This window comes from Emydura macquarii, unplaced genomic scaffold, assembly GCF_026122565.2.
Source record: "Emydura macquarii macquarii isolate MOO-44397 ecotype Brisbane River unplaced genomic scaffold, CSIRO-AGI_Emac_v2 contig_1477, whole genome shotgun sequence".
Classification (NCBI taxonomy): Eukaryota; Metazoa; Chordata; order Testudines; family Chelidae; genus Emydura; species Emydura macquarii.
This window is the reverse complement of record NW_027131614.1, coordinates 25,209,742-25,234,772: the sequence shown is the minus strand read 5'-3', so window position 1 is coordinate 25,234,772 and position 25,031 is coordinate 25,209,742. Positions and strand designations below refer to the sequence as shown.

At 41.2% G+C, this 25,031-nt stretch overlaps 1 protein-coding gene and 1 long non-coding RNA gene across 6 annotated transcripts in view; both read left to right on the top strand.

Annotated features, from left to right (window-relative positions):
• Nucleotides 1-1,170: 1,170 nt before the first annotated feature.
• Nucleotides 1,171-9,147, top strand: LOC137156874 (uncharacterized). The gene is made up of 3 exons (XR_010920936.1): nt 1,171-1,307; nt 8,198-8,253; nt 8,893-9,147. It is a non-coding gene; the product is annotated as an uncharacterized lncRNA (long non-coding RNA).
• Nucleotides 9,148-13,561: 4,414 nt separating this feature from the next.
• The window catches only part of MAPRE2 (microtubule associated protein RP/EB family member 2), a 127,720-nt gene continuing 116,250 nt past the window's right edge, over nt 13,562-25,031 (top strand). For 3 of the 5 annotated variants that reach the window (XM_067553813.1, XM_067553815.1, XM_067553809.1), the window contains exon 1: nt 13,777-13,837. The gene's annotated coding sequence lies outside the window, so the exon portion shown is untranslated. Of the gene's footprint in view, nt 13,838-14,315; nt 14,353-25,031 lie in introns of those variants that run through there. The other 2 variants (XM_067553816.1, XM_067553811.1) reach the window with 2 other exon arrangements.

Sequence of the window (25,031 nt, the reverse complement as noted above, 5' to 3'; positions counted from 1 at the left end):
CCTATGAGAGAGGACTTAGTCATTTATTAGTTTCCTTATTGCTCCCTGTAATGAGTGAAAATACATATTCATGTCAATAACTTGAAGTTTAATAAAAACAAACTTTAATATCAACAGACTGGTTGTGATTTGAACTCCTTACACAAAATCTGCAATCTAATTGGAAAATATTATTTTTTATTCTCTTATTGTTACTCCTTCTGTTAGGAGATGAAGTCAAATGTGCATTCACGGTGCCGTACAGAATTAATTCTCTTAGAGAACAAAGAAACACATGGCAGCATGACAAACAATGTTAGTTTTTTGAGGGTTTTTTTTTTTTTTTTTCAAAAGCTCTATTGACTGGTGATATTCAGTCCTAATATCTAGACTCTTCCACCACTATTAGTTTTATTCCTTGTTGATTCATTTAGACAAGATCTGATGCAGCTTTCTAAACAGTTCATGTACTTTTCATGGCTTTCTTCTGAGATATTGAAACAGGAGTTCTTTCATTATCTGTACTTACTAATTCAGGGATTTTTATGTCAGATGCCATAGACTGAACCACATTAACCTGTGATGCTCATCATGTGAATTAATTTGTTTGAGAATGGAAGTGATCCCAGCTGGTATGAAAATCTGAAATGACTTCTGAATCACAACAGAGAGAAAAATTGACATTGTGTTTCAGATTAGACAATTGCTTGGTCTGTTCCTTTTGCCTTACCCCGTTATTTCATTGCTTCTATTACTGAGGGCTGTGGAAAAAAGAATATAGCTCTTTCCCACATTAGTGTCAGTGAGAAGTACAAATCATCTTAAAGAAAATTATTTTTTAAAGAATTTTAACCTCTGAGCCAGACTGTCCTGCATGAGAGGGAAAAACAAGGTAACGAGCAGTTATCTCCATGAGTTTCAACTCAGTTTCCTCCTCCTCATTCCATCACAGGCAGGCTTTGTCCCAGTTATAATGCAGGCCCCTTTGGCCCCTTGCGCAAGCAGATGTCCAATGATCTGCATGGCTCTTGGGACACTTGTGAAACATCAGGACTGTTTGCAAGGCTGCCCAAGCTAATGACTCTCTAAGGAGAACACGTTTCCTTTAAAAGACATTTAATCTGCCCATTGCTGCCTTCCCTGTGGCTGCTCAGCTGTAGCAGTTCCAAGCAAGGGTTACCAATGCTGGGACAGTATTTGCTCCTAATCAGATATCTACCAGGTCTTCAGAGGAGCATACCATGGAGAATGTCTGTTCTGTGCCTGCCCTGCCTCTGGATGAGTGAGCCTCTCCTTCCACATGTGCTCCCCATCATCACATCTGACAGGTACCATCATGATAGGCATCCACTCACATTCGTGGAGATGTCTACATGGCCTTAAAAAGATGTTTCTTTCTTTTTTTAAAATTGTAACCTCCATGAAAGCTTAAAATGCAGTTCTTTCCCTGCTTCACCTATTTCTGTTTTGACAAATATTTTTCTTCTGTTGCTAATGAAGCTGAAATAATCTGAGTGTTTTTTGGTTTTTTTTTGTTTGTTTCTTTCCTTGGTTATGCACCATCTGTATCATGAGGATCTGATCCAGAAATCTCATGGCTAGTGAGGCAGCAGCCAGAAGCCTGACAACGGGCCACTGGGGTTGACAAACCCTGATAGTTCAAGCCATGATAAGTGCCAATGGGAAGACAAACTCCAATAACCTGCACTAGCTACCCATAGTAAGAGTCTGCCCAAACCTTTCATCTTCACGACCTACAATGAACCAAAACAGATTATCCAAGATGTCTGCATCACTTTGGGAATAAGCTTAGTTAGGTCCTGATTCAAGAAAGCATTCCAATTCAGGAAAGTACCAGTACATGTGCTTCAGAGCTCACACAGTGTATATTATTTCAATATGGGTGCAGGAGAGGAGGGGTGTTTGTTTGGGGTGGGGGATGGGAATTAATCATATTTCTTGTCACCAATGTGATGAATATTTGAATCTGGAAAAGATTCTTCTCTAGAAAATCATTTTAAGATAAGTCATATTTCACCCCAGGTCACATTTGACCCTATTGATAGCATCCCTTTTTCAATGCATTCTTAAAAGTAATTGGTTCCTTCAGATGTTGAGCAGAAAGAGTGTACCAGTGTATCTAGGATAGCAGTAAAAACACAATATTGTATCCTAAAGAATATTCCTTCAGAATTGTTGCAGTTCAGCTTGCCTTGCTGCAGTAGAACATTTCCAATGATTAGCTACATACATCCTGAGCCAGCCTTAGGCAAAGGTGAATCTCTAACAATTTATACTTCAGTGCACAATACTAGGAGGTATACTATTGTCATTTTACATACTGTATCTCACATAGGGCATGTGATGGGAGGAGCTACACATCCACTAAAGGTGTTTATTATTTAATATATATATATATTATTGTAACTAATCTTGAATATTTCATATTCATTTGAACATAAAAACATTTAAAATTTTACAAAAAAATGATTAGAAGGGACTGCAGTTATGTGACCCTCTCCTGCTTGACTGCTTGTTACACTGAAACTCCATACAGCAAAACCTCAGAGTTACAATGTTTGCAACTCTGAACAAAACGTTATGGTAGTTCTTTCAAAAGTTTATAACTGAACACTGACTTAATACCGCTTTGAAACTTTACTATGCAGAAGAAAAATTCTGCTTTTAACCACCTTAATTTAAATGAAACAAGCACATAAATAGTTTCCTTACCTTGTCAAATCTTTTTTAAGCTACTAAAAAATAAAGGGAAAGTTTATGTTTAGCTGTAGTACTGTGCTGTACTGTATTTGCATGTCTGGTTTTGGGGGTTTTTTTTTGGTCTTTGCTGCTGCCTGATTGCATGCTTTTGGTTACAAATGAGGTGTGTGACCAGTCAGTTTGTAACTCTGGTATTCGTATCTCTGAAGTTCTACTATACTTGATATGTACTGGCTTAGAGCCTGATCTTTCTAGGAGCTGAGCACTCTCAACTCCCATTGACTTCAAATTGCCTGTAGAGCATGATGGAGCATGAAAGCAGTGATGTGCATGCCTCTGGGGTACTCCTGGAATCCAAAAAAGAAACAAGTTTTAAAGCCCCTAATATGTTGAATGCTAGGGTTGGTTGAAAACATTCTGTCAAAACTGTCTGATGGAAAAACAGGGATTTTTGACTAAATTCATTTTTGTGGAAACTGCTTTTTGTGCTTTATTGTAGTCTCAAAACATTTTGGTTTTAGAGCTTAATGAAGAATCAAAATTTCCCATGGACAAAAATAACATTTTCCAACCAGCTCTATTGAATGCTGCTTTTAATCAGACTATTGGTGGCATTTAGCAGGTATTGCTAAAGTCGAGGGAAATTTAATAATTCTTTATGCTGTTCACCTTTAATTAGGCATTATATATTTTGTGGAAAGTTTAGTTTTGCCACTATAGGTCCAGTTCAATACCTATTAAAGTCAATGGAAGGACTCAATGATTTTAATAGGAATTAGATCAGACATTCTGCACATAGCACATTTTTGGGCATGGTAAATGAATAACAATAATACTACATCCAACTCCTACAATTAATTAAGTAGTAGATGAAGGAGTAGAAAAACAAGAGCATATGGTTTTAGTCTGTATGCCTAAACTGAAATTGGATACCTTAGCAGAATGAACAAATAAAATATTACTCCAGGAAGGAAATCAAAGTGTGTGTTTCTGGATTCAGAAGGATTGCCTTGTGGTTAAGACAACTCATTGGAACAGAGCAGCTCTGCATTCTTGTTCTTGCTGTGCTACTGGCTTCCTGTGTGACCATGGGCAAGTCATACAGGCCTGACATTTCAAAAGCATCCTCTTTTGCTAAGAAACCTAGGTGTCTCAAATTGAAGCATCCAAAATGAGTAGACATTTTTGAAAACTTGGGCCTTTATCTCTCTGCGCCTCAGCTTCTCTTCTTCAAAATGAGGATAATCATAGAAAAGTAGGGCTGGAAAGGACCTTGAGAAGCCACCCCCCTTCACTGAGGCAGGACCATATATACCTAGACCATCCCTGACAGGCTTTTGTCTTATCTGTTCCTAAAAACTTCCATTGCAAGGATTCCTCAATCTCCTTCGGCAGCCTATTCTGGTACTTAACTATCCTTATAGTTTGGAAGTTTTTCCTAATCTTCTTCTCATCCCAAAGCAACTTTACAGACACGGGGAGCAGTACAGCATCACCATTCATTCTTGTCCAGCCTGGTCATGCCCCTGCATATAATGTCTTGCCATCTAGTCATTGGTCAGTCTAGGCTGAGCAGACCTTGTTTGTGTTTGAATTATCTTCTTTGGTTTTCCATCATCTGTTTGTCTTCTACAATGTCCCCACCACCATAAACTTTTTGATTGCACCCTGTAAAGTGTTCACTTGCTGCAGATGTACATTGTTGTGGCTGGGAATGGGAATTAGCTTTCCCCTGGTCCAGCACCCCCTTCTCTTGGTTGACCATGTAGTGGCCCCACTCCCTCTTCATGACTCAGCCCTCCAGCCAAGTCACTATATCAGTGTTTCTCAACCTGGGGGTTGTGACAGTTTTAAGAGGGGTCGCAAGTGCAGAGCTGGTATTGGGGGTGGCAAGAAAGGCAATTGCCTGGAGCCACAGGGGCGCCATGAAACTAAGTTACATGCCTCAGCCCCGTGGGGGTGGGACTCAGGCTTCAGGGGTACAGTAGTTTGGAAAGGTTAAGAACCACTGCACTATGTTACCCTGGAAGGAGGAGATAATAAAGTCCCACCAGACAAGCTGTCCATGTGCCATCTCAAGCAGTCTTCTGTTTCAACTCCAGATCCTGGGCCACTTTGCCTGTGGCTGGTAGGGGAACCCAGGCCTGCCAGTTACTTTGGGTTCCAGACCAGAGACCCTACGACTAGCAACCAAGGTCTGCTCAGTCTCAGATGATGATCCTGTTTCCCTGGGCTCCCTTCCTACCCTACCTCTGGGTTTACCCCTGGAGCATCCTCTGCTCCCTGTGGCTACTTCACCCCACTCAGGCTCTTGTCAAATTTCCTAGTCCAGGGCAGAACCCCAGGGCTTATTCTCCCCCTGGATCACCACCTTGTCCCTGACTAATTCCCTTTTCTTCTCAGAAGTCATGGCAGACCTCCTCCTTGCAGTCCCTTCCTAATCTCACTTATTGACTTTATAATCTTCTCATCTTGGCTTCACAATTAGGCCCTGCCAAACCCTGGTTCCCCTCCAGGTGCAGCATCTAAGGTTAATGAGCTCATCCTGATCCACATTAACCTGCTCAGGGTTTAGGCGGGGTGGACACTCATCACACAGTCAATCCCATACCCTGATTTCACATCCTGCTTGCCTTCTAACTTCTTCATTTGGCTTAAAATCATTCCACTTTACACCTGCCATTTTCCGAAAAACTCTCAATTTTACTGCTTCCAGCCTTCTGATGACTGTTTTGTTTAATGCAGCTGCTGCCAGACCATAGAGTAATATTCTTAGTACACTGGTTCGATAAATTTTCACTTTGGCACCAAACATATTTTCATCAGTCTGTAATTTCATCAATTTCTTTGCAGCACTTACAGCTAAAGCACATCTCCTTTTAGCCTTGTCCTTGGTGCACCCATCAGACCTGATCAAGCTTCCTAGGTACACATAAGATTTTATTTGTTCTACAACTTCACCGGTGCGGTATTTCAACACTTGATCTCTTGTCCCTTTTCCAAGAAGCAACCACTTTATCTTCTTGGCATTTCCATGTAAGTCCAAATCGACTACACCCATTTTCCAAGGTAGTGAAGAGTATTATCATTAATTCAAACATGTCTGCCAGTTGTTCTGTCATCTGCATAAACTAAGGTGCTTAACTCTAGGTCATCCAATGTCATGTCCTCCAACTCATCTAACTTTCTTAATGTCCATTTTAACAACCTGATGAAAAATTATGGTGATTCCTTGCCCCCTTCTCTTACACCAAACTTTGAATTGAACCAGTTGCTTAATTTCCCACCAATTCTTATGGCATAACAGGAGTCTTCCTACATAACTATTATAATTGCAGTTTTCTTATCTGCAACTCCTTATGATTTTACTACTTTCCAGATGTTTCCCTCCAAACTGAATCAAATGTCTTTATGAAGTTGATGAAAATAGCAAACATCTTTAATCCTCCATTCTCACTTTTCCCCCCCATTAATTGTTGGAGTGTGAATATCTGATCAGTACCTGGTCTGAAGCTGTTCTGGCCCTTGCCTACTACTTCCTCTAAACCTGGCCTTACTGTGTTAACCATTACTTTCAACATGATTTTTTCCCCCAGTACTGACAATAAGCTTATACTGTACCTCTATAAATATTCATATCAGCGGTATCTCCTTTCTTCAGGATTGGTACAACTATTGCCTTTATCCAGTCTGGTACCTCCAATTGCTCCCATACCTTCTTATGTATTCTTCCTAATGCTTTTGATAGTACTTGTCCTTCCGGTTTTCAGAAACTCAGCTGTTATGTTGTCTATTCCTGCAGCTTTCCCATTTTTAACTCCCTTCACTGCTCTTTCTTCTTCTGATGGTGGTTCAGTGTTGGTATCCATTCTGTCTTGCAAACTGACTTGTGCATCTAGCATGTGTGCATCCGGATGAACTGTAGAGTTCAGCACTTTATCAAAATCATTTCTCCATACTTCCAGCACTACTTCTGCATTTGTTGTCGGTTCACAGGTATCCTTTTTCACTGCTTGCATTGTTGGCCTGATTGTGTTTCCATATACAGCATATCATTTTCATACCTTTTTTTTTTCTTGATACCTCCTCTAGTTGAACCTGTTCTTTCCAGAACTTTTACTTGTCCAATCTTTGTGACTGCTTCATGGCTTTGCGCAGTGTTTTTACTTTATTCGCTTTCCCAGCAGTCTTGGCTTGTTTACACTCTTCCAGTAATGTTTTTGTTTGTTTCATTGTTTGTCCAGCTTTTCCTTGTTTACTTACATCTTCCAATAATTTCCTCAACTGTATTTTATACTGGTTCCTTGAATATTTGCCATTCAGTTTGTAGTGGGATGTCTTTATCATTGCATTTTAATGGCCTGAAATGCTCTCAACACATCACCTTGTATGTCTCCCTCACAGAGCTATCCTTTAACTTATCAAGATCAAATTTGGCTCCACTTGTACCCATCTTCTTTTTGGACTTCAATTTATTCTTAATCTTTCCCATTAGTAGTTCTTGCTACAGTGGGTGATTCTATAGACTCTAACATCCAAGAGTGACCATCTATAACTTTTACTGACAATAATGTGATCAATCTTGTTTCTATGGAACTCACCACATGGTCAAACCATAACCTCTTGCATATCTTTGTGGGGAAGCCAATTACCACTATTGATCACTTTGTGCATCTCACAGCAAGTTCTTAACCTTTCCCCATTATTGTTAGCTGTCCCATTCTGTGTGATCCAACACTATTCATTTGCTTATCATGTCCACTACCAACCTTTGCATCCATATCTCTCATTGTCAAAATCCTATCACGATCAGGAATTTTGTCTACAATGCTACCTAGCTGTTGATAAAAACTGTCCACTTCCTCTTCTGATTCTTCTATTGGTGTGTAACTGCAAATCACGGGTGTGCATAATTTACTGTAGGAAGTAGTGAACCTTGCTATGAGGTTCTGTTCAGACACCGGTTTTCACCTGGTCCATGAAGTACCTGTTCTCTTGTCCACTGCTAAAGCAATCGCATCTCTCTGATTTGTTTGTCCCCTGGAATGTCCAGAATACAGGAAAGTACATTTTTCAAATATGAGCTCTCCAGTACCCAGCTAATTGTCTCTTGTGTGGCAACAAAATAAATTTGTAACTTCCTTATCTCCGCTGCTACTAGCTCAGTCTGGCCTTGAGCGAACAGGGTTCTAACATTCCAGCTCACAATAAATGTAATATGTTTTGGCTGTTATCCAAAATATCCTAATATATAACCTAAAACTCCCTTGCTGCAAATTAAGATGATTACTTTTTGTCCTGACAACAGAGGACATAGAGAACAACTGATCACTATCCTCCTTATAACAGTCCGTATGTAGTTGAAGACTGGTATCAGGTCCCCCCCTCAGTCGTCTTGTCTCAAGACTAAACATGCCCGGTTTTTAACCTTTCCTCATAGGTCATGTTTTCTACACCATTTTATCATTTTTGTTCCTTTCCTCTGGACTCTCTCCAGGTTGTCCACATCTTTCTTGAAGTATGATGCCTAAAACTGAGACATCATCATCAGTGGTGAGTAGCGTGGAACAATTACCTCCCCTGTCTTACGTATGACCTTCATCTTAATACACCCCAGAATATTAGCCTCTTTTGCAACTGCATCACATTGATTCATATTCATTTTGTGATCTACTATAACCCCCAGATCCTTTTCTGCAGTACTACTGCCTAATCAGTTATTCCCCATTTTGATTTTTCCTTCATAAGTGTAGTACTTTGCCCTTGTCTTTTATTAAATTTAATCTTTAATTTAATTCAACAATTTGTCTAGGTCACCCTTGATGCCTCCCTATCTCACAGGCAAGCTGTGAGGATAAACTCACTGATGTAGCTGGGAAACTCAGATACCTCCATGATGAGTACCATAGAAAAACACATACATAAATATCACATGCTATAAGACTGAGATAAGACTCTTTTAGGAGGTGACATATAAGGAGAACATGATTATTGTCACTAGCATATGGGGAGACAAAGCATGAATAAATCTGGCAGTTTTTCATGGACTTTAAAAAAAATAAGAACCTGTGATCTCAAATATCAGTTTTGTTAAAGATTTATTTGGATGCTCCTTTTTTAACGTTGTACCTGGCATCTTGGTAATGTGTCCCTTTAGCTTTCTTTTATTTGTATTTCTTCTTTGATAACCAGAATGTTAAGTCATCATAAAAGAAAAAAAATAATCCATGAAGAGTAACAAGGAAGAGTAGCCCGCCGAAGACTGTATATACGTCTTATCCTGAATTGGGATTTGCTGTTGTTTCCTACTCCCCTGCTCCCCTCGCCTCTATTTACAAATTTAGATTTTGCTTTCTGCAAAACCTTCTGAACATTCTTACTAGTCAACTCATGGGCTAGTACATTCTTGGAAAGAATACAAAAGGGGAATGAGCACAGTTAAAATAAATTCACTACAAAATTCAAACTAATGTTCACTGAACCGTTATTTTGTGCCATATTTTCCCAGCTCTAGTTATAGTCTGTTCAATCCCCGGAATCAGGATGTGTGTGTGTGGTGTGTGTGTTTGTGTGTGTGTGTGTGTGTGTGTGTGTGTGTGTGTGTGTGTGTGTGTGTGTGTGTGTGTGTGTGTGTGTATAATCTGTTTGAGGACATGCTGGGCAGTTACAGACTTTTTCCTATTGCTGTACTGTTTGTTTTTGTTTTTGGGGGGTGGAGGGCGAAGACTAATGCCATCAGCCAAATCACACTAACATAGTTAACTAGCCATTTTCCTGCTCAGCAAGTTAGAGATTTGTTCATCAAAAGGGTGGAAGCTTCTCTCACTTGCTGAACAGAAACAGAGTAGCATTCTCTGAAACGCTTCCAGTTCCACGCCCAGGGCCAGTTAGACAGGCAGAACTGCAGGATCTGAATGTGTGGATGAGACGACAGCGTAAGGAGGGGAGGGGGTTAGGAACTGGGGAACCTTTTGAGAAAGAGGGAGCCTATACAGGAAGGAGGGGCTCCACCTAAACCAAAATGAAACCGGACTGGTGGCATGTAAAATTAAAAAGGTCATAGAGCAGATTTTTAACTAAGGCCTGGGGGAAAGCCGCCCAGTGCGGGGGAAGATATGGTTTGGACATCCCTTAGGGGAGGATCTATTAATGGAGATTCTCTATATCCCAATAAGGAGGAGAGGATGGAAGAAGCTAAAATAGGGGTAGGACCTGATGAGAAACAGTCAAATGAAAAAGAGTCCCATTCACTTGCATCACATAAGCGTAGACAGCTAAAAAGTGACAGTTTTTTAAAGTGCTTGTATACAAATGCTAGAAGTCTAAATACTACGATGGGTGAACTTGAGTGCCTCATATTAAAGGAGGATATTGATATAATAGTCATCACAGAAACTTGGTGGAATAAGGATAATCAATGGGCCACAGTAGTACCAGGGTACAAAATATATCAGGACAGAATAGGTCATACTGGTGAGGGGGTGGCACTATATGTGAAAGAAAGCATAGAGTCACATTAAATAAAAATCTTAAATGAACCAAACTGTGCCATAGCAGCTCTATGGATAGTAATTCCATGCTTGAATAATAAGAATATAGCAGTAAGGATATACTACCGACCACCTGCTCAGGATGGTGATAGTGACTGTGAAATACTCAAGGAGATTAGAGAGGCTATAAAAATAAAAAACTCGATAATAATGGGGGATTTCAGATGATACAAAACTACTAAGGATAGTTAAGTCCAAAGCAGATTATCAAGAGTTACAGAAGGGTCTCTCACAAAACTAGGTGAGTAGGCAACAAAATGGAATTCAGTGTTGATAAATGCAAAGTAATGCACATTGGAAAACATAATCCCAACTATACATATAAAATGATAGTCTAAATTAACTGTTACAACTCAAAAAGGAGATCTTGGTGGTGGCGTAGCTACTTCTCTGAAAACATCCACACAATGTGCAACAGTGGCAGTCAAAAAAACTAACCCACGGGTGGGAATCATTAGGAAAGGGAGAGATAATATGACAGAAAATATCGTATTGCCTCTTTATAAATCCATGGTATGCCCACATCTTGAATACGGAGTGCAGATCTGGTTGCCTCATCTCAAAAAAGATTTATTAGAATTGGAAAAGGTACTGAAAAGGGCAACAAAAATTATTAGGGGGTATGAAAAAGCTTCCATATGAGCAGAGATTAATAAGAGTGGGACTTTTCAGCTTGGAAAAGAGACAGCTAAGGAGGCAATATGATAGAGATCTATAAAATCATGACTGGTGTGGAGAAAGTAAATAAGGAAGTGTTATTTACTCCTTCTCATAACACAAAAATGAGGGATCACCAAATGAAATTAATAGGCAGGAGGTTTAAGACAAACAAAAGGAAGCATTTATTCACACAACACACAGTCAAACTATGGAACTCCTTGCCAGAGGATGTTGTGAAGGCCAAGACTATAACAGGGTTCAAAAAGAACTAGATAAATTCATGGTGGACAGGTCCATCAATGGCTATTAGCTAGGATCGGCAGGGATTGCTGTTTGCAAGAGACTGGGAATGACTGATGGGATGGATCACGTGAGGATTACCTATTCTGTTCATTCCCTCTGAAGCACCTGGCATTAGCCCCCGTTGGAAGACAGGATGCTGAGCTAGATGGACCATTGGTCTGAGCCAGTCTTGCCATTCTTATAGTTAATTGAGAGTGTTAATTACCCACAGAATTATATGGTTATTTATACTCATTACAATATCCATATCAAAACTGAAACAATGTCATACCCCCAAAGTAATACAAGTGTTGGACACCTGAGTTGGGCAGGCCATGTGGTCATTAGCACAGAATCACCTCATGGAACAAGTCAGCTGAAGAAGGAGATTTCAAGTATACGGGTGGTGTGACAGATATTGAAATCCCATGCATTTTCCTTGGTGACCATATTATATCAAGTTGATGTATCATTTTGGGCCAGGACTTGTATGGAACTCTAAGGGGGGAAGTTTATCACAGCTCCTCCAGGAACCAAAAACTGGTGGAGGTAAGGGAGAATTCAGGTGAATCACTTTGGTTGTAAACAGCTCCTGAAAAGTACCACATGTTGGGGAGACGTATATATAGTGGGTCAATCTTGGATTTCCACAGATCAACAGACAAAGAAAGGTTTTTGATCTAAAAGGCTGGGTTTAAACTGATTCAGGGCCTTCTCTGCTCCAGCAAAGGGACAGAACCTTCTGTCCAATGGGGGCTCCATTCTTGCAGAAGGAATCAGAGCTAGTGCAAGTATGTCTCCTCAAGTGGGAATTACACCCCCAGCTTCACATGTAAACATACCCTAAATTTGCAGTCAAATAACCTGAAAAAATAACCCTAAGATGTATGAACTGCCCTCATTCATTGCAATGGAGTATTAACTCTGATACCCAAGTATAACAATTTCAATGTCAACACTTGATTATTTCACTGTGGATCATGTCAGCAGAAAAAGGCAGCTAACATGCTTAACCAGTGTGACTGAATATTACAGATGTAGATATTGGCTGGATATTATATGACTAATTTGGTCAGACAGTCCATCCTCCAGTCTGTACAGGACGGTTCTATACCCTACTGTATTATTCTCTCTAATATTTCTAGTGCTTTATCCAGTCTTGTTTTAAATGAGTCAAGCAATAGGGCTACCCTAACTTCAGGATATAATTCCATATTCTTCTGGATCTCACTAGAAGGAAATTTTTAATCTAGCTATAACTCAGTGCACAAAGTGAACTTTGAGGGAAAAAGAGGTCAGCAATTATCAAAGAGAAGGCATCGAGGGGGAACCACCAGGTACTGGGACATAACTAATTTCATCACTATTTGTTCCTACTTCAAACCCTTGTTCATGGTGTTGTGTGTTGCCCTTACAAAGACAGGAAAACCAGGGGGAAAGGTACAGAAGAGATTACATATCCTCAATGTTTAATTTCGTTTATATAGACATGAAAGCTTAAACCAGCTTACATAAAATGCTAGAGCCTATGTGGGCAGAATTTCACTAATGGTCCATCTGTGAAGCAATTTATTAAAGACAGGGTGTTGACAGCTTCATAAGGGAACCTCATTTCTTGGGAACAGGCTGTTTGGGTTCTTATCTTGTGCCCATGGTACAACATGAACTACAGGTTACATCATGGGTTATTGTGGTGTGTGCAACTTCAGGGCAAAATAAGGCAAAGATAACACATCCTACAAACAGTCATGCCTAGAAGTACAGTGTAGTCACCACAGCACTTTGATACTATGGAGATAGGCCTGCTATAAAAATCATAAGATGAAGAGAATAACTTCCCTGACCTACGCAGGAACTAGATTTTTGTGCATCACTCTTCACAGGAACCTGTCCTTAGATTGTATTATCTTAGCTAGACTGAAAGACCCTTGGGTCATGGACCTTGTCTTCTCCCTGTAAAGCACTTAAGCTCAGGTTTAGTGCTATGTATCAATAATAATGAACAGGTGATACAGCAGCGCTGTGTAGAAGGGTGGGCAAGCGGTTTATTTAGGGCCGTTTTTCCTTTGATTATTGATAAAAATATATCAATCCACTGGCACGATATTATGCAGGTGGTAGGGGTGGGGGCATATTTTCCCTAGGTTTCTAGCTGCCAGCTACGGCTGAGAAGTTTTCGTGTAGCTGTCCTTCAGGACAGGCCCTGGAAACACAGCAACACAGGGGCAGCGCTAGAGAGAAGAAAACATCAGGCTGCCCGGGCTCCGCCGCCGCCGAGGATGGGCCTGGAGATAAGGAAGGGGGGGGGGGGGGAGAGGGCCGCTGCTCACAGCTGTGACAAAGCCATTCCTCCGCCACTGGCGGCCACGCACTGCACACTCCTCCTCTCCCCACTTCCTCTGCGGGCTGGGCGATTCTTCCCGCTCGCCTCCTCCCTGCCGCGGCGGGGCCGCCCATCCCCGGAGCGTTCCAGAGCCCAGCGGCCGCCGGGGGCTTGCCCGGCTGGTTCACGTGGCTCTCGGGGTGGAGCGGCTGGCGAGGCGCCGGGAGGTGGGAGGAGACAACAAAGCCCAGCTGTCAACAGCGACTGGGGGAGCGAGCCGGGCGAGGGAAAGCGGCAGCGGCGGCGGCCCGGGAGGAGGCAGGTGAGTCAAGTGCATTTAAAGCTGTACCGGCGCCTGGGTGGGGTGTGAGGGGCAAATGGCCAGCCGCGGTTGGGGGCGTCCGCGCGGCTGCGGCGGGAGCGGGGAGGCGGCTGACCGGTGCAAGAAGTTGCCAGTGCCCGGCGCCCGCTGTTCCTCGCAGCCACAGATGCCGTGTGGACTCCCGCCCAGCTTTAACCCCGTGTGGCTCGGGAGCAGCGCGCGCGCGCGGTCCCCTCCGCCCCCGCGGGCCGAGAGCGGCTGGGGTGGGAAGGGAAGAGGCGCTTGCCACGCTGGCAGAGAGCGAGCCGATCCCCGGCGCTCACCCCCCACACCGGGAAAGGAGGTGCGGAGGGCAAACGGCGGAGCAAGCCGTTCTCTGTACAGCGCCTTGCCCAGCAGGGTGTGGGCGGGCCGGCGCCGTTTGCAAAGCGCGCGCGCGTGCGCGGGGGGGGAGGGGAAACCGGAGTGCAAGGCACGTGTGTTGCACGGCGTGGAGCTGTCAAGAGCCGGCAGAGGTACAAAGAGCGCTGGGTTCGGCAGGCAGTGCCGCCGCTGCTGCCTGCCGCGGGAGTCACCATCCTCGCGCTGGGTGGCTCGCCCCTTTCGCAGCGTGCATTGCTTTGCTTGCTGGGCAGTCACTCAGAGGGCGGTGCGGGGGGGACGGGTGTCTTCCTCTGCTAGAGGAGGGTGAAGTGGCTGGAGTCTGAGCCTCCGTCCTCAACTAGACACATCAACCGGTCAAGCAGCTGCCTAACCTGCTCTGGACGGTTTATGGTTGCACTGGGCGCAGGGGTTGGTTTGTCACAGTGACCTATTTTAAGATGAGCGCTCAGTTTACAGAGCCAGGATAGCAAATATATCAATCGCCCACGTGCGGAGGGTTCAGCTTCATTTGGAGAAGGGTCTGGGAGGGAGGGAGGTTGTGTGTGTGAAAGGGTAATTTCAAACGTTCAGCAAAAGGTCACTACTTCAAACCGATCTGCTGGGGAAATCCACTTAGCCAGAGTCCGGTGGGAAATAGACCCCGTGTGTCAGATAAATGAGTACGTAAAAGAGCACTGACATAGTTTCCTGCTATACCTGCTTTGTATTCCAGTACTTAAGCTACTAGAGCCATGCTTTGAGTATCAAGGGCTCTGCTGGAGAGGGAAACAAAAATCTTTTCCTGTATTGAGTTAAGGTGCATCCCAGGAGTAGTTCTGATTATTTGAGTTTGAAGTCAGCTTCGTGCATCCGCTTTTATTTGTGGTAATCGTCCTGGCCAGCTTTTATCATTCAGAGAGAGAGAGAGAGAGAGAGAGAGAGAGACTAATAAAAGATTCAGTGGATAAAGTGCACAGCTGTTTGAACATTAACTGGTGTGACCTCACCAGCTAGTTAACATCCATGAGTCCCTTGTGTCCTGAAACAGCTGATGTGTTTTCTCCCCTGCTGCTCTCAGAACCTGTGTCTATCTGCTCTAGACTTCCTCAGGAAATATTCCACTGTGTCACTAATGCAGCCTAGCAATGATGACAGTGCTAGCTATCTAGCCTAGGCAGGGTGCTGACATTTTTACCACCCTGTTGCTGGAACATTGCTTTAGAGTAAGAAGGAGAGACCTAAAATAAACCAGCTACAGCACATGTTGCAGAGTATAGTAGACTTAAAAAGAAGGCTTACAATATGTTCATTGGCATGGGGTATACTTGTAAGAGCAACTTCTACTGATACAGGGATCAGAAGCACTCAGATTTGATTTACAGGTTTTACCATTACTACTGAGTGGCTTGAGATCCATGTCTGCCATTTATTGCTCCTGTTTTGCTTTTATAAAAAAAAAAGTGCTGTAGTCTTGTAAACAAACAAGCAGATTAATGTAATTGCCTACAATTGTTTAAAGAGCTCCCTTATTTTTTTCATGTCCTAAAAAAATTTGATGGAGACCTTGAACTTCTTGTCACAAGGTAATTTTAAATATAACAACCTAATCAGAGTTTTTCCATTGTGGTTTTCTGTCTTGTCTACATTATAACATTTAGGGAAACCTCCCACCTTTCCATTACAGCTGGTCCAGGTCCACTGATGCTAGCAATGATGGGAGTGCTGCTATAGACAGGACTCAAGTGGCCACTTGGTTTTTACCACTGTGGTATCTAGACCTACTCCAAGGAGGGCTAAATAGTACTGTGGTAAAAATGTTCCAGAGGGGTATATGCATATGATGATCCTATGTTTCCCATTTCTACCTCTGCATCTGATGAAGTGAGCTGAGCCTCACGAAAGCTTATGCCTGCTAAAATTAAATGTTAGTCTTTAAAGTGCCACAGAATTTTTTTTTTTTTTTTTGTGGTAAAAATGCTGCTAGTGCAATGATAGAAGATCTTTTTTTAAAAAAAAGTCTAGTAAAGACAAGCCTTTATCTGTAGATCTGAAAGGACTGTACAAAGGAGGGGCAAGTATTATTATATCTACATTACAATTGGGGAAACTGAGGCACAGAGAGATTAAATGATCCCCAGTGACACATGATAGGTCATTACCAGAGCCAATCCCCCTCCCCCTCCAGGTCTCTTGACTCCAAGTTCATGGCCCTATCCACCAACCTGTGTGCTTAATTAAGTGCTGCAATATTGTAGTGAAAGTTACATAAGTGTTGAGTTTCAGGGTGCATGGACATTCAGATAAGAGTTTAACATTTAAGAGAAGGTTGCCATCATTGCTATGATACAAACAAACTTTTGGGTGATTTTTGTCATTAGCTCCTTACTCGGCTCACAGGGTTTCACACTGCTGTATCATTAAAGAAGACTCATTCCTTCTGCATTAAACTAAAGCAGTATATACCATTTGCACATTGCTGCCAAGTCTATAATTACTGTTCAAGGCAGGTTTCTGTACTTCTGGTAAAAGAAGTGTAAAAGGAACAATTCAGAATGCTGATTAATAGTACAGATCAGGGAGCTGTAAAGCTAATTACAGGGAATGCACCTAAGAGAGACTGAATCAGCATGTTGTATTCAGTGATGGGGCGTAGCCATCTCAGTGCATAGAAAGTTGCAGTAATAACAGTAGGGATATTAACACCTATGGAAGCTGCATGCTGTACGTACAATAGTGTAGAGTATGTGATGTTCGTAAAACTGTTCCTCCCATTTGCAACTATTTTCTGCCATGGCTAATCTGTTTCATTCACAGATCTCCCCTTTTTAATAATGCAGAAAAAACCTCATTGTTTCTGTGGTGAATGGTGAAAATAAGAAAACTCATTCTCTGGACTGGTATTTCCTTTTACCTGCCTCTCTCCAAATTGTGGAGTGAAAAAACAGAAGATTTTCATAACGGTATAAACCTGTAATATAAACAATAAAATCCAAAGAAAGATTGTTACATGTTGCGGCTATTCTGCTTAATTTTAAGAAACGACAAAAAGTAAAAGAAAGCAGAGGTCACACTTCAATAATGTAATACAAGCAGATTTGAAACAAACCATTAACATTTTCCTGTTTAGAGGGCAGCATAATATTCAGCTAACATCACATCCATATTTAGTTTTGCTATCTTTTAAAAAAATAATTTATTTGTTAAAAATATGGCTTGTTCAAAACATCTAAATGAACACTAATGCATGATAGGAAAAAGTGTCAATATTTTGAGTGGTGTATACAGGGAGGTAATTGAAGGAGTATCCCTTCAGAATTCTTGTCAGGTCTTGGTCACTTTGTGGCAGAGGATGTCTAGCCTTAGAAAACAAAACATTGCAGAGAAAGCTGTCCATTTCAGTATTTTACACACTTTGTTTTTATTTTGTCTTAGTCTTGGAAACATTCTATCCTTTTTTATACACACAATTCCAGAGGTTAATTTATGAATGAGACAAGGTGGGTGAGGTAATATTTTTCATTGGACCAACTTCTGTTAGTGAGAGAGACAAACTTTCAAGCTTACACAGAGCTCTTCATTTGTGAATGATAGATTCATTTATCTCTGTAACCACAACTGTCATTGCAGCATGCCTAAGTCATGAGTCAAGTTCCTGGAAAAATTAGTGTAAATGCCTTTTTTTTTTTTTAAAAAACAAGACTGGTTACTTCTGCTACTGACTTCTCCTGTTTGTGAACACAGACCCACAAGCTTGGGATGGGCTTTTACTCAAGGAATGAAAAGGAAGGCAAATGGAGACTTTGCACCTTATGCTCCTCACAAAGGAGCTGGTAACAATCATGCCTGGATTCAAGGGTTGCTCCCTGGTAGTGCTACAGGATGTTGTAGTAACAGGTGAATTCCAGGAGGTATTGTACATTCATGAGGTAGGCCATGCTTTTTGGTGGTCTGGCTGGGGCAGTGCAGTTGCAATTTCACCTCACCCTAATACAGAAGTCTGATTGAGGGTGCATTTTGGCCCCTAGACAGACTGCCTACATTTTCAGAAGTGACCAGTGCTTTTGGGTGCTCAACTTGAGATACTTTCCAGGAGCCTGATTTTCTGATCACCCACTTTCTGTCACTTCTGAAAGTCAGACCCCTTTCAAGTGCCTCAAATTGGACATCTGACATTAATAGCCACTTCTGAAAACTTAGGTCTAACTGTATAAACAGACCAGGCTTGATCCTGCAAGTATAGTTGAAAGAAGCAAGCACTACAGGTGAGTAGATAGCACGCCATAGGATTGATTTTAACCTGATGAGGTGCCTGTTTATGACATACCTGCACATCTTGGGTGTGTTTCAACTTAAAGGAATGTAGATATTTTTCTATGATCTCACTTTACGGGAGGTGCCGTGACATAATTTGGCAAACAGCTCTAACTGGCTGCACCAGAACTTTCTGATGCTGAATATGGATAAAGCTGCATTTCTATTAGGTTTTGGCAATTGGTCATGTGTCTCGTGATTGTTCTCTCAAGGTTAATTCTTCCTGCATTATGTCTGTGTCAACGATAAGGAACAGGAGTCTTCTGTAATGCCTTTGCTTCTCAGTAGTGCTTGCCAGATGGTGTTCAGTTGCCACACAAACAAATAAAACCTAATATTTCAAATCTTAAATCTGACTCTATCGGGAGCTAAAACTGAGTCATGCTTTCATTTCTCATCTTGGTTGTTGCAACTCAAAATAATCTCTACTGCTTATCTCCATCTCTTTTGGCCAATGCTTCCAGTCCCTGAGTTCTACTGCAACTTTAATTGATCGCTGCTCCAGTCACTAGTTAAGCTTCTGGGCAAGAAACTGAGTTCATTGCTGCTGAAAATTCCAAATGTAACCTTTGTCAGTCACCTTTAAAGGGCCTTTAAACTCAACGTAATTTTAGCTACAAAATGTCATTCATATTTGTCTTTAAAGTAACCAGTGCCCCAAACTTCCCCCTCTTCTTAAACAGAGGCAATTACATGTTTGAAACTTCATCCCTTGGGACTCCTATACATTCAAATCTCAAAATCATTTCTAATTCTTTTAGAAAACTAAGTAACTTTTCAAGCTACTCAGTGGTACCTTGGGACACTATCATGTTAAACTTCCAGTTGTCTCAAGAAGAGTTGGGCTGGGTCACTATATATATAGATATATGAGACAGCTGAGAAAAATGCAGATGTTGCAGAAAGTAGTGTTGATGACTGTGTAGGTAGCACTGTTCCCCTCTGAATCATTAATGAACCAGTGCCCCACTATGGCATAGTGATACATGTGTTGTGATTGGGTAATGCTTACCTGACAGCTTGACTAGTAGCTTATTAAACGTTTCATGGCACTTTCCACAAGGATAGCTGTACACATCTGGGGCCTGGCCCAAGTATTCTGCCTACATGGATTCTTGTCACTTTAACTGGAGTTGATTTTTTTCCTTAAGCAATGGGGGTAGTGTGCACATGTCTACTTTCACTCCAGTGGGGTCATAAGTGGCTTCTGATTTAGGATTTTGCAATTTTAGAATTTAGAAGCAGATTCCGTCAGATTCAGTATTTCACGGGAAGTCAGCTCCTTCAGCTACTGCTGACCTGATGGGCAAACCCTAAAGTTTCTGCAGAAGCCAATATTTTTTTAAATAGCTAGTTTCGGGGTAAATGTTATACATTTTAGAGGGCTCAGAAGCCTGTAAATAATTAATGTTCAGTTAAGATTGTAAGGGGTGAAAAATGTCTTAGTCCTCAATAGCACAATACATATGAAATCACAAGCATTCAGTTTGTACCAGTTATCACCTTACCATTACCATGGAAAAAGCCACATAACACTGTGAAATAGGATTCCTTGCACAGATTGGAGGGGTGAGAAGAATCTGTTACACTTAAGGTGATCAGAGATGAGCCTTAGACATCTGAACTGTTCAAGCCAAGTAAACTCATTTATGGATTTAGCCATGAAACCCTTAAAAAAATCTTCAAAGAAAAATACCTGCCTTTGACCTCAGCATGTATTCCTAGAGTTGTGCAACACTTGGAAGCAGCAATATGAAATAGCAGAGCATACCATAATGGCTTGTAGGGCTACTCTTTCTTCCACTGGAATCTTATACAGAACATGCCTTCATGTAGTAGCCATCTTTCACTTAAATTGCACTCCAATTTATTTATGAGAGGAAGGATGGTTTTACAGATAGCATTGACCAGAAGTCAGAAAAATCTAGGATCTGTTCCTGGTTGTGCCAGAGACATTGTGACCCTTGAAAAGCACTGTCACATTTCACTGTACCTCAGCATCCCCGTCTGACAGGGATAATTCCACCCTTCCTCAGCCTTCAAGTCTAGGCAAACACCATCTTCCTACTTATACCTCTGCTCCTATTTCCTCCTCCCCCCCCCCATCTTGCTTTATTTACTCTGCATTAGGCTCCTAACTATTCTCTTTGCATGTTTTCTTATTCTAGTCTCCTTGCCTTCTTTGTTACCACTTCTTAATTTAGAAACCATCTGTGTCTTGTTAATTACCACCCTCTGATTCATGTCCCACCTTATACCTGCAAAGCCTTTGTTCTACCAGTTAATTATATACCATTAAAAGAATGAGTTCTATCCTTGTGGAGATTAGTGACTGTTTCATTAAAACTGACTTGTTTGCTCCTTGGCCTTCTGCAGTCTGTGCATTACTGTGTTCAGTTCTGCTACTAAATATATTCTCAGGACAATTTTAAATCAGACTGAGAAGGAAAATAGCATCCATTTTGGTCAGATCAGTAGCCTAAAAGTTCAGAGTACATACTAATACAGTGAGTAAACAAACAGCTTCACCGTGGTAGGCATTATGACGTTAGTGTTGGAAATATTGCAGAAAATTATTATTTATTACACCAGCAGTGCAACACCAATAAAAGATTTTAAATTGATTCCCATTGTGCTTCCACAACATTCACAATAGTAGCAAACTCTTCACATTTTAAGGAGAAAGCAGATAGATTTAAAACAGTTCTAATTTTCCACTGGATTCCTGAACGGTCAGTGACAGAGATGACATCCATTAACAAGATGGCAAATTTCAGCAATAGGCTCCAATACAAAATTTGTTTATGATGGCAAAAGTTTGATCTTGTGTATATCTGGGTGGCCCGATAAATTAATTTCCCCACTATCACCATCACCATTTGCACATAGGTTCCTTTGCTTTCTAAATAAATTGGAAACTTGGGCATACATAGCGACACCATTAATGTTAATGGGAGCTAAGTTAATACACCAAGAAGAGAACAAATAAGATGGTCTGTAAATAGATTAGGTACATAGGGGATATTTTTAATTCAGAGCTCCTACCTTATCAGGCTTACTGCTGAAACAGAAATCAAGTTACCAGACTGCTCCAACAAAACGAGAACTTCTCCTGGCACTCAGTCCTCTGAATAGCATCATGAGCATCAGAATCTTCCTAGATGGCTTACTGTCTAGGCAAAATGTCCAAATATTAATAGCCGCTTTCCTGATCAATAGATTAAAGTGGTAGGACTATATTAAAGATCATTGATATTTAAAGTATTTTTACAGATACAGATATAGAAGACATTGATGTCATTGAACATAAGATTTGTTTAATTAAGGTTTCACTTGTTTGAGAGGGTAGTATAACTTGAGCTTTTAATCCAACAATTGATTGTGGTGAGTCAGATCTTGGCCACTATGAATTTTGGTAACTTTTTAAAGTCAGTATAAGAAATTCAGATACTTTCCCCTCTGCAGCACCTCCAGTGCCCTACTTCACCAACCACAATCCTTCTGGGCTGCACTCATTGTTAGAAAGCAGTAAGTTTGGAAATACAGGAACACTAGTCAAAGTGTTCCAACACGTGATCATGAGTAGGACTGGCCAGAAAACACTATTCTGTGAATATTTTCAAGGTTTTGAAACTTGTTTTTGTTCCAGTGCAGAACAAAAATAAGGCCTTTCAAAATTTTTTATGAAAAAAAATCAGACACCCTCCCCCATCCCAGATAGTTCAGTATCCCAGTAGTTAGGGCACTGGCCTGTGATGCAGGAAATCCAAGTTCAAGTCCCTGCTTTAAAGCAGAGTTTTTCATCCCAGATCTCTCTGACTCAGGCACCAGGGTTTCCCATATCCCGAGCCAGTGCCTTAACCATCAGATTGTAGAGTCTTTTCTTTCTTCCATCCTCCCTTGCCAAAAAAAGAAATATCTTGGGCTGGAGAAACCTTCCCAAGGAAATGTTGCAACAGGTATATTTCCACAAAATATTTTGGTTTTGACAAACCAGCATTTTTCAAAAGAAAAATATGTTATCAGGTTTTTTTTTGGATGAGCTCCAGTCATGAGAATGGTGCCTAGACCTCAGGGATTCAGTAACAAACCCCATAAAAAGCACTAGAGATCAGCATTTCTGCAGCAGACACAATATTACATCTAACAGTGAGAGAGAAAGGGTGAAGAAAATACGTGAAAAGAAGACACCCATTTGCTAGATTTTGAATCCTAACTTTGGAATCCATTGTCTCCTGAGATATTTTTGAAAGGTGGCAACCTGAGATTCATGCCAACAAACACCACTTACCTCTTATTCTTGTTTTCCTAATTGAACGTCAGGTGATTTAGCCCTTCCCATGACTCCTGCTATTTCTGTTACTAAGTGTGCCCATCAGTCAGCATCCTCATCGGATAAACAGCAGTGCCTCTGCAGGACAGACTTTTCTCCATTTGCCTTCTGCCTGTACCTCAGTTGCTCATTCTTTCTGCATACCCTATTGGGAGTTTTCATCCTTCATCTGCTCTCCATTTCTTGCTCTAACTCTTTGCCTCTTTATTCCCTGACCTCACCACCTCACTTCCATTTACTCTGTGATCCCATCTCACCCCAGGGATCACTCTCTGTGGATCCCTCCAGTCTGCCCCCTCAATCTGTACCTTCCTTCTGTGGTTTCCTGCTTGTAATTCTGCCTTTGCTCAGACTTTTCAAAAGTGAGTGCTCCAGCATCTTCAGTTTTATCCTCAGTTTCTTCTATTTAGCACATAGTCCTGCACATACATTGGTTCTCTACTTGGTAATCAGCACTTGCCGCTTTGCCTGAACATGTTGCCAGGCAGGGAAGCAGAGACAGAAACAAAGGAGGACTTATGTTATAACATGGTTTTTCAATCTGGCCCCACTGTCTACAGAATCCAGCAATACTACTCCTTGGCCAAAGAAGTTACTCATATGGATGCTCCACTTTACGCAATTCAGGAGTTAACCACATTGCTGTCATATCACCACAGACCCTCTGTCCCATGGAGCAGAAGGTTGGAAATGGAAATTTAACCTAGATCTTCCACATGGCACTGGGAACTATTAGCACTAGGTTAGCTCTACAGTTTAATTATTAAACATTGCAATTTCAGTCCCTATTGGGACCCAGGTTCTGATGCTATTTAACATCTCTTACAATGTTAGTTGCTCATGGAAGTTTTGTACCTAATTCTCTAGACTCTGCATGGGATAGCTAGCAAAACTCAAATTGATTTCAATAGAACTCCATGCTGTATTTTACTGTAGTTCATTCTCAGGTCTAGTCTACACTAGAAAAGGTTTGTGCCATAGCTATACCAGCAAACCCTTCTAATATAGATGCAGCTTCTACTGATAAAAAAATGCTTTTGCTGGTGTAACTTATACCAAGTCCCTAAAGGAAATAAGCCATACTGACAAAGACTTTTTTGCTCATATAACTACATCTAAACTAGGGGTTTTGCTAGTATAAAAGTTACATTAAAAATCATCCTAATAAACAGTTATAAAAGTTTCTAGTGTACACCTGGCCTTAGCATCAAGATCAAGGATTGTAAAAGGCTCCAAAGATACTCACCTTCCATATTTAATACTTTTAGAACCTAGTATGGCTTTTAGCAACTGAAATAGTTGATCCTTTACAAATTAAAGTATAATTTGTTCTGAGATCTCCCCAACCTAATACTTCAAATTGAGTAGGGCCTCAATTAGATAGTGCACAATTTTACCCACTCAAAAGCAAAACAATTTGATATTTACACCTCATCTGATTTTTAACTTAGCTTGCCTCCCGCATCATTTCTCCCCTCAACCTTCTATACACCCCATTTGGTTCTCCCATTATCACTTGGGAAGAACAGCAACTACAAGTAAATGGGATTTCCACTGATTATACCAAAATTGACCTACATCAGTAATACCTGGGGGGAATATTATTGTTTGTACTATCATAGCACCAATCATGTATCAAGAATCCACTGTACAAACAGAACAAAAAAAAAAACAGTCTCTTCTCTAAAGAGCTATCGAGGGAAGAAGCTTACTCCAGGACTACAACTCCACTTTCAGAAAAACTTAAAGCCATGGCAAGAGAAGAACTTGTCTGTTTCTCACAGTGCACTAGTATTCTGTGGACATGTATCTAAAGTATTTATCTACATTAGGCATTTATATGGCCATCATCTTGGAGCTTCAATATTTTAATGCAGCTATCTTCATAACACCCCGTGAGGTAAGGAGGTACTATCATGCCCATGATGATACAGACTGGGGACTAAGCTACAGTGAGGGTAGGGCCCAGAGCCTCACGAGTATTTAGGAACCTAACTCCTATTGACTTCAATGGGAGTTAGATGCCAAAATACTTGTGAGGATCTGTGTTTAAATGACTTGCCCAAGTTCATAGACAAAGACTGTGGTGAAGCAGGGAATTGAACTAGAGTCTCAAAGGCTAGTGTTCTAACCACAAGATCAGCCTTCCTTTTATTAAATTTAATTCAAATTATTAGCACTAAGTTA